Genomic DNA, 10,533 nt, shown 5'->3' with positions numbered 1-10,533 from the left:
GCCATGGCAGCTGAGCCTGTGCGTCCAGAGCCTGTGCTCCGCAACGGAAGAGGCCACAACAGTGAGAGGCCCGCGTACCACAAAAAAAAAAAAAAAAAAAAAAAAAAAGAAGAATATAGGAGATGTATGGGACACTATAAAAGGTCTAATAAGAATGTTAAAATCCCTGGAGGAAAAGAGAAATAATTGGGCAAGTAACTGTGCTTTTTCAAGCATATGCAATAGTTACCTAAAGTTAAATGACTTTATAAAAGAATAAAGAATATTCTTGAAAGAATACTGGACTAGAATTTTAAAGTTTCTAGCCTTGGCTTTACTAGTGCCTACTGATGGCAAAAACGTCTTTACTCATTAGACATATCATTTAGCTTTGATGGTCTTCAATAGCCTCAGTTTTTTAAATGGTGATTTTAAAAAACCCATATTGTCTACCTTACAGGATTTCTTTTAAAATAAATCAAATGAATCGCATACATAAAAGAACACTGAAAAGTGTAACATTTTCAAATGTAAAGTACTGATGTTGACATCCTTCATAGGTGTTAAAATCACTTGTCATTATTGATTCCAAGAAGGTTAAGAAGAAGGGACCCAACAGGAAAAAAATACTTTGTTATTTTATAATTATTTTTCTTCATAGGGAACAAGTCTTAAGTCTTCAGATAACTTACTATGCCAAAATAAAGCCCTTTGTGATTAACAAATTTAATAGAAAAGAGTGACTTAAACATATGTAGATATTGTTCAGTCTGTCCTTAAACATATGTAGATATTGTTCAGTCTGTCCTTGAATAACCTTGTGTTGATTCATATATTTGTCAAGGCATTATTTGGAAAACACCAGAAAACAAACCAACTTTATCAGAACTACAAGACTATTTACAAAATAGTTGGTACACAAGTCCATTCTCTAAAAAAAATTAATGTTATTCATACATTTGCTTTTTTAGTAATGTATCTAACTTTGAAGAGTCAAAGTCACGCATGCATTTAAAGCTACATATACCAAGTTTATATGTTAATAGTTTTTTTGTTTTAATTGTTAGGTATTAGGAATACCTTTGACCATTTTCAAGAAAACAGGCTCCTTAGTGGCTGCAGCAGCAGCTTTAGCATTGCATGCCCATGTCTGTTTTCCATGCTGATAGCCGTGGCTCACGCCCATCTCTGAAGCTTGTTTAGGCGGTGCTCTGAGTACCCCCTCCTCACGCACCCCAAAACAATGGTCTCTGGACCCATAGGCAGCTCCAGACGTTTTCCTGGACCCCCTCCCGGCTAGCTGTGGCGCACTAGTCCCCTTCAGGCTGTGTTCACACACAGCCAACCCCAGTCCACTCCCTGGGATCCGACCTCCGTATTCCGAACCTCAGCTCCCAGCCGCCACCTGTCCCCGACGGGTGAGCAGACAAGCCTCTCGGGCTGGTGAGTGCTGGTCAGCACCGATCCTCTGTGCGGGAATCTCTCCGCTTTGGCTGCACTCTCCTACGTGGCTCCGAAGCTTCCCCCCCACCCCACCCCCTGTTTCCACCAGTGAAGGCGCTTCCTAGCACGTGGAAACTTTTCCTCCTTCACAGCTCCCTCCCAGAGGTGCAGGTGCTGTCCCTCTTCTTTTGTCTTTGTTCTTTTTTCTTTTGCCCTATCCAGGTACATGTGGAGTTTCTTGCCTTTTGTGAAGTCTGAGGTCCACTGCCAGCGTTCAGTAGGTGTTCTGTAGGAGTTGTTCCACATGTAGATATATTTTTTAATGTATTTGTGGGGAGGAAGGTGATCTCCACATCTTACTCCTCCACCTTCTTGAATGTCCTCCCACTACATGGCTTTTTAAATGAATGAGATAGACTTTTATGTACTTGTACAAACCCTCAGCCCAACTCTATAAAAATGGAAGCTGCAAGATACAAACACTAAAGGTCAAAGTATCAATTTCCATCTAATAGAAATCCCAGAAAGAAAAAAATAAATAAGAAAATGGAGAGGAGGGGCTCCCCTGGTGGCGCAGTGGTTAAGAATCCGCCTGCCAATGCAGGGGACCCAGGTTCGAGCCCTGGTCTGGGAAGATCCCGCATGCAACGGAGCAACTAAGCCTGTGTGCCACAACTACTGAAGCCCGTGCACCTAGAGCCCATGCCCCAAACAAGAGAAGCCACCGCAATGAGAATCCTGCTCACCACAATGAAGAGTAGTCCCCACTCACCACAACTAGAGAAAGCCCACACACAGCAACGAAGACCCAACGCAGCCAAAAATTTAAAAAAGGAAAAGATAATGGAGAGGAAAAACTAAAGATATAATAGTCATGAAATCTTCATAACTAAAGAAAAATACGTGCTCTCAGGTGAGAAGCCTCATAGAGTACAAAGCAGACCAGAAAAGATAAAATAATACATATTTATAAATAGTACAGAAATATTTGAAAACATTAAACACAAAGAGAAATTCTCAACATTTGTAGGGTAAAATGGTAATGTTAAATTTGAATCACTGAGCTGAGGTTCCCAAAGAGCAACATTGGATGTAAAAAGATAAAAGACTAAAGTACTACATAGAGGATAAAGTATGGATTATTTTGTGAATGATGTTGAAATAATTGGTTCACTATACTATGTAAAACACAAAGGAATTATGACTCTTCACAGAAAAAAGCTCCATGGATCGAAGACATATTGTGAAAAGAAAAGCAGAATTAGTGGAAAGTGTACTCTAACATCTTTTCTCTCTCTATGGAGAATGACTTTTAAATAAGACCAAAAGGCATTAACGAGGTAAAGAAAAATCATGTATAACATTACATCAACAGTAAAGATTTCCTCAGACAAGGGCCCCTCAGATAACGTTAGCAGTAAGAGGGTATTTGCAACATCCAAAAGTGACAAAAGGATTAAGATCTGGAATATCAAGGAAGTCTTAAAAATTATCAAGAAAAAAGGAAAACAATAATAACTTATAATGTAAAATAATATGAAAAAAATTATATATCTGGATCACTTTGCTGTACTTCTGACACTAACACAATATTGTAAGTCAACTATACTTCAATTTTTAAAAAAAGTCTCAAAAAGAATAAGGAAACCACAAAAAATTGAGAAAGGATATGAATAGGCAATTTATAGACACAAACACTATTAAATATACAAAAAGGAAACCAACTTCAGTAGTAATCACAGAAGTGCAAGTAAAAATAACAATGGCTACACTGCATGTTCATCATATTGGCAAAAATTCAAATAATATTAAGTATTGTTACAGATTCAGGGAAGCAAAAACCCTGATGCACTATTTTTGGATGCAATCAGTAGCATTCATTTTGGAAATAAAATCTGTTAGTTCAATAAGGGTATGTACATCTCCTAGAATCAAAAACAAGCTCTAGAGAAACTCTTGCTCAGGTACACAAATAGGCATGAATAAAAATGCTCATTGAAGTACAACAGTAGAAAAACATTGGAAGCAATCTAGGTATCAGTCAATAGAAGACTAGATAACCTAGGTGAGTACTAAAAGGATAATTCCAATATATTTATTTTTTAATTCGGTTCCATATGGGCTGAAAGAAAAAAGTAAGAAATGTAATGCAACACATGTAGTAATATATAAATCTAATATTTATATGAAACTTATGTAATTTATATATACATATATAAGTATATATGCATTATATGAAGCAATACTGTATATTTTACCTTGACACATGTAAAGACATTTATGGAAGTATGAATTGGCAGGACAAAAATTAAGCACAAAAGGAAAGAAAGCATAAGGGGATGGGATCGTGCTGGGAGGTGACGGGTATAAAAATACAAAATAAAAATGTATCATATACTGACTGATAATATACCGAGGAATATACCTCAATTTAGTTGGATGCACTTGAGATCCTCCTTCTCAAATTATAGCATCCCACATGGGCAAGGTCATAGTGAAACAAGCGCTCACATATACTGCTATTAGATGATACTTTTCAGGACATAAACTCTAATCTGTGTTTTTTTGGAATGTATAATAAACTAGTCAATTTCTAAGTCTATATTATTTTATAGGAGCAATTTCACCGCTCTTGACTATCAAGGCCACGTTTAACCACCCCAGTCTTAGCCTTTATCTAGTTTCTAAGATATTTCTCTTTTATTCATTCAACAGATGTTTACCAAACTCCAATTACATTCCACAAACTCTCTTAAAACTCATCCCTGTCCTTTATTGATTCCCCTTCCACTTCTGATTGCTCTATTATTTTATTTTTTATAATTTTGATCTACCTCTAAATCTGAAAATCTCTAAAATTAAACCATATTTTTGCCTAAAATACTCTTTAGACTAATCTTCTATTCTTGTACTTCTCTATATTGTCAATTTCCAAATCCAAATCTATTTTTTCATCTGGATATTTACGCTTTCATAACATTCTACTACCTCAAACTCAACATAAATCATTTGACTCTCATTATCTTCTACCCCAAAACATCTCCCATTGCCAATTATGGTTGGCTTCTCTGGATGCATTGTTATCCCAATTGACCACTTAAATTAAAAAAAAAAAAAAAATTCATATATTTGTTTTTCTCTTTTCCTTCCCTGATCAATCACATCAACTCCCATAAATTCACACCTGTATTGATTTCCTATTGCTGTTGTAACATATTACTACAAACTTAGCAGCTAAGACAACATCAATTTATTATCTTACAGTTTTAGAGGACAGAAGTCTGAAATGGGCTAAAATCAACGTGTCAGTGGGACTGCATTCCTTACTGAGAGCTCTAGGGAAGAATTCATTTTTCTGCCTTTTCCATCTTCTAGAGGCTACCCACCTTCCTTGGCTCATGGCCCCCTTCCATCTTCAGAGCCTGCAATGACTAGTTGAATCTTTTCTATGCTGCCATTTCTCTGGTTCTATTTTTTCTGTCTCCTTCTTCCTCGATGACCCTTTGGATTACACTGAACCCACCTGCATAATCCAGAATAATTTCCTGCATTAGCTGATTAGCAATCTTAATTCCAATCTCAACCTTAATTTCCCCCTCACCATGTAACATTCACAGTTTCTGAGGATTAGGATTTGGACATCTTTGTGGAGCCATTATTCTATCTATCACATTATCTAATCCAAATCAATTGAAATATCACCTCCCTCACCCTTTTTTGCTTTTTTCCCCCTTATTTCATAATTTAGGACAAATCCTATGCAAAATTCTTTTCCTTCCAAGCACTTCTGGGAGTTCCACCAGGTACCTCGCATGTACTTAAACCAAGTCATATTTTTTAAAGTTTCACCTGTACTGTTATTCTCTTTTCTTCCTTAGCCTTGTTCATTAAATACAAGCATGTCTTCTGGTTAGTGATGTAGCCTTGGAGGATCACGATCACTGTTCCTAGCCTTGCCCATCATTTCTGCTGATGCTGCAATAGTGGCACTCAAATCCCAGAAGCATCAAATTTTTGAATTGGAGGAAAACGCTTCTTTCCACTTTTTATGTTATGTTCTACTAAAGGATAACACAGCCAAGTTGCTTGTTCCCGTCTTAGAGATTTTAAAAAAAACTTAGTTTTTACTTTAAAATATAGATCCATAGAGGAGACAACTGGCAAAAATGATGTGTACTCAGCATCACTATTCCCCAAGGATGAAAAATGCCTGGTTTTGGTTTGAATATCTACAGATTGAGTCATTGACTCCCTCTTCTCTGAGGTCAAGTTTTCATCCAAGAAGCCTCCTCACTTAGGCAGGATAGACTCTGGTAGACCTAATCACCATCACACAGACCACATCTATCTTAAACCAATGGTGGAAACAGTTTGCTTAAATGCAATCAGCTACAACCACAGCCTCTCACACCTATTCCTTCTTTACTTTTCCATAATCGCAGCTTGCCCTGCAAGGGAGGTTCACGTAGTATTTATGTAATTGCAATAGCCACCACCGTCATCCTATTGTCTATATAATCCTTGCCCATCCAACATGACATCATTGATTAAGATTCCTAAATCAGTGCTACTTTTCTATTTGGGGATGTATAGTATTTTTCTGTGACCATTCGAAAAAAATCCAAACAATCTATCATTCAAATATCTTTCTAATATTTATAATATGACTTCCATTGTTTTGTTTTTAGCTATTGCCTTTCTTCATCCTAGTCCTTATGTCACACACTTTCTTTTTCAAATTATCTAATTCACAGCATCTTTAAACATCCACCACAAATCCCCACTACCTCTCAATAGAGTTGGGAAATTTTCTAGGACAATTTTAAGTCTTTTTAAAAATTCAGTAAATCAGTTGATGCTTAAATGACTGAGTAAATATGGATTTTGTTTAATAGATATCAGCTGTTGCTTTATTGTACCTAGGTGAGAAGAGTATCTCTTAAAAATAAAAATTAAACAATTTATGCTAGGGTTAGCATTACTTTGTTATTACCCTCTCGGGCTAGCAGACCATTGATAACAGCCCCAGGTGTTACTCTGTTCTTTTTCGCTAGACTTAAACTCAATAATTCCAGGTTAAGTCTCATCCTCATAGCCTCAAAAACCCAATTTGGCAATTCTATTATTTCCTGTCTGTACCCAGTACCCTTAGCAAGTCTCCTTTCCTGAGGCCACTGCCTGCCTTTTTAGAAAAATTCCCTTTTATCAGTGGCTCCAAACTCACAATACTTTTCAACTGACTTGCCTTCAGTCCTTCTGGAAATGACTGCCGCTCTTTCAGGCTAGATCAAAAATATACGTCTTTAAATTCCAGAGTTTCTCATAAAAAGTCTAGTTCACCATTCATAGCCATACCAGGTCAAATTACTGCCATATGATTATTAATAAATCATGAAATTAGTTTATCTGAAGATAATGTGATCACTTTCACTGACAGGGAAAACAGGGACTATATTTCAATATCCAAAAACATTTGAGGAAGGAAGTATTCTTCACGAAGCTTTCTGGTTGAAAAATGCTGCATAATTTCAAAATAGCAGAATCATTTGGGCAACAGAGGAAAAGAGCTTCAAGGGTTCTGAGATTATGTCTTTCCTCTGATGCATTTTTAGAGATCTCTCATGAGGACAAAATAACCCTTAAGGAGGAAAAAAATACCAGTGTTGCTGTAATTTTTTATAAAAGCAAATAGTTCCAACAAAAGAACCGGGATTTAAGACACTGTGTGAGCAGAAGGCCAAAAGATCGGATACTTGGGCACTTAACAAGTTGAACGTGCTGAGAAACTCATTGTTAGCAGCTTGCATGCATTTATTGTCTCTCCTAAGGAGGTTGAAGAGACAAGCATTATGAAAACCAATTTTTTCAAAAAGTGAAATCGTGTCTTGGGGTCTTCATTGGTTATCTCTGACCTGACAGAAAAGAGTGACTGAGCTAAAGTTAAGTCATCTCATCACCGTTTCAATTAATTATAAGATACATGGAGGGTTATGAGGAAGGAACTTAAACTAATGACTCACTGCTTCTAACACCGTGAAAAACCCTGGATTTATCAGCACTCTGGCTGATATCGCCTCATATACAGTCCTTACCACATGCCTAAGACAAGCAGGGTACAGTACTTCCCACACAAAAATGACTTGTGCGAAAGTTAGAATGGAAGATATCTGAGAACAATCACCTGTGGACAATCTTCATTCTTGTTTCTCTTAATCACTGAACAATTGCAGCATCCTACACTCTCTCCTCTTTTCTTTCCCTGGGCACCTGCACTATTACTGTTTTCAAATGTCTCTTCCTGATCTTTCTCTCTATTAAACAACACAACCTCCACCTTATTCGTTGCCATGCAAGAGTCCTTTCTGTGGATAATGAACTGCCTGGTGTCCTTCTCTTTCAGGACCGCTTCCCCTCCCCTTTCCTCCTAGATAATTCTAAAGTTTTCCACATACGTGACAGTGAAAAGAGAGTCTTTGGAAGGAACCATAGGACTAGTCCAAAGCAGCATTTCATAAGTGTAAATTTTCTTTGTCATTTGCTGTTTTATCATTAATGTACATAAATTTAGTATCCTACTTCAAAATGCATCTGAGTTTCTATTAATCTGAGATATATGAAATTGTTTGCCAAGCATGGAAATTGATGCTACAGGAAGACAGACCTTGATTAATTGTGACTTTTAGTACTCCCGTAAGCCTCTCTACTGAAAGCTATTCTTTTTCCGATGTCCACAGGAAAGTGGATATATGGAGAGATAGTGGAGGTGACATTCTCCTGATTCCCTCATTCTTCTTCCTGACTTTAACTCTTCCATCTGCCTGTAAAAGTCCATCCTCATTTAAGGCTATTTATTGTATATCATCCTTGTTAAGCTCATTTCATTGAATGTAGACCTTCAGACCTGGCTCACAGTATTTTTCTGCCATACTTCTGCCGTAATTCTAGGAGATTTTAGCATTCATGTAGACAAAGGATGGCATCCTAGTTTCAAATTCCCTAGACCTCTTTCACCTTACCTTTCCTCCTCTGCATTACAGCGCTCCTCTAAAGAACACATATTAATAGCTCACTCAGAAATTTCAAAGTTTCATATTCTATACTTTGTAAACAAATTTTTGTTTTTTCACCTCTCTCCTACTATCCTTCCCACCAAATCTGCACAACAATTTCCACAAACCCTCTAGTCCCTGGATTCCCCATTTTCTTTGGATTTATCGGTTCCATCCTAGGCTAACTTCCTTCCTTACTGAGCTTGGACCTCAGAAGTTCAGCAACTGCAAAACCCAAATCCTGGAGCAGTAACAGTTAACCTTTTTGTTTCTACATTTTGATAGTTGAGAATATTGGATAAATATCTCCCAATTCTTTGATTTTGCACTACTATAAATTCATGATTTTCAGCCCTGGCTAGGACCTCAGCATCAACCTCAGTACTCTTACTTTCCTTGATTAGTTCCCTCCAAGCTTCCCCTCAAAACACATTCAGAACTTGCACCACTCCCCTCCCTCAAACCTCATCTTCGCTCAGACTCGGCTCTTTTATTCTCAGCAGATATCAAAGTCTTCTGCTTTATATTTCATCATGGGGAAAAAGAAGGTTCTCTCTTTACCTCCCTACATCCTTACCAGCAAAATATATTATCCATATGGAAAAGTAGCTAAAAATTATTTTATTTAAAGAAAAAACTAAAGTGAAAAATTTTAATCATTTTCAATCATTTGAGAGGTCCTAACCCATTTGATAGCTTGGAATATGAAAATAAACCAGATCTGATCTGAATAATTATAGACAACAGGTGTTCCAGTCTTTGTAGTCCTACCTAGATAGGGGCTGGACCAAAAACTACCTACTTCCCCATTAATTGCTTATAAACTATATGTATAATTTAAAGTCTGACACAATGTAATTAGATTTCTAAGATGGAAAACAGAGAGTGTGCCACTTTTGAGTTGAAAAAGACAGTGCATCTTTGATCACTGAGATGGCGAGAGAACTGCTGAGACTTCATTCTCTAAAATTCACATCCTTAAGGGATTCACTTTCACTTTCATCAAGACAGCAATCTTCTGGTATTGTTGACAACTTAGGAACACCACAGTTGCTGTCTTGGAGTGTCTGGGCTCTTGCCTATAGACAATCCAAACCAACTTCTTGCAACATCCAAGAGAAAATATCCAGCTAGTCACTTAGAAACTATTTACTTACCTCCAGTAAAAGGACTCAGTATCATTAATCTTTGAATACTTTACAACAAGCTGGAGAAACTGCGATAACTTAATGAATTACGTTTCTACTTCCAGAATGAGAAGACACAAAGCTAATACTGATGGCTTTGCTTTTGCAAAGACTAGTGGAAAATTGCAAGCTTTCAGCTGAGCTTCCAGTTTATCAAGGCTCAATATTTCTTTCCTTTCCGAAATATGAAGAAATATAATAGTCTTGTGTAAGAAAAAAAAAGTTTAATACAGCAGTATGTTCCATTTCATTGTTCTAATTTTTCTTCCAAAGTTATTTTTTTCCTTTGTTTTCTGTCAGAAGCAGTGCATTTACATTGAGTAATCCAGACTACTTCATGAGAAGATGAATCATTGCATTCTTCTTCAACTCTTCTGGCAGCCAGCAAAAACAACAGACTCCAGTGCAAGACAAATTTTAGGTTTCACCTTCATAAAAGCCAAGGATCTGTCCAAAATATTGACAACCAGGATAAAAGTTTATGTGCAAGATTGAAAATAAAAAAGTTGGTTAAATCTCTTAAATCTTGACCTGTCTCTGTCTTTAACACACAATGTTATTGTTCTCAGGGGAAGCCTTCGTCAAGCTCAGTCCTTTTTTTGTGGTTGGAATTTCTGTTCCTATTCCAAGTAGAATTTCAGTAGCTCAGAGAGCTGAACTTATTCCAGACTGCCAAGACCTATGCCCCCAGATCCTTCACTAGGTGGGAGAGGCAGCATCTGGCCTGGAGAGAGCTGAGCACAGAAGAACACGATGGACTCTTCCCTGGGTCAGTGACCCACCAGCTCAACAGTGCCCCCAACAAGCATCCAACCCTCCACTGCCTCTGCCACCTCCTCCGCAGCCTCAGAGCCCAGCTTCACACCGCTGTCCAT

At 37.4% G+C, this 10,533-nt stretch overlaps 1 pseudogene; it reads right to left on the bottom strand.

Moving 5' to 3' along the window:
• Positions 1–9,337: 9,337 nt before the first annotated feature.
• On the bottom strand, positions 9,338–10,533 carry LOC136131353 (cyclin-G2 pseudogene; annotated as a pseudogene).

Source organism: Phocoena phocoena, chromosome 11, assembly GCF_963924675.1.
Source record: "Phocoena phocoena chromosome 11, mPhoPho1.1, whole genome shotgun sequence".
In the NCBI taxonomy this organism is placed as follows: Eukaryota; Metazoa; Chordata; class Mammalia; order Artiodactyla; family Phocoenidae; genus Phocoena; species Phocoena phocoena.
The sequence above is the reverse complement of the archived record's forward strand: the minus strand, read 5'-3'. Positions and strand labels throughout refer to the sequence as shown.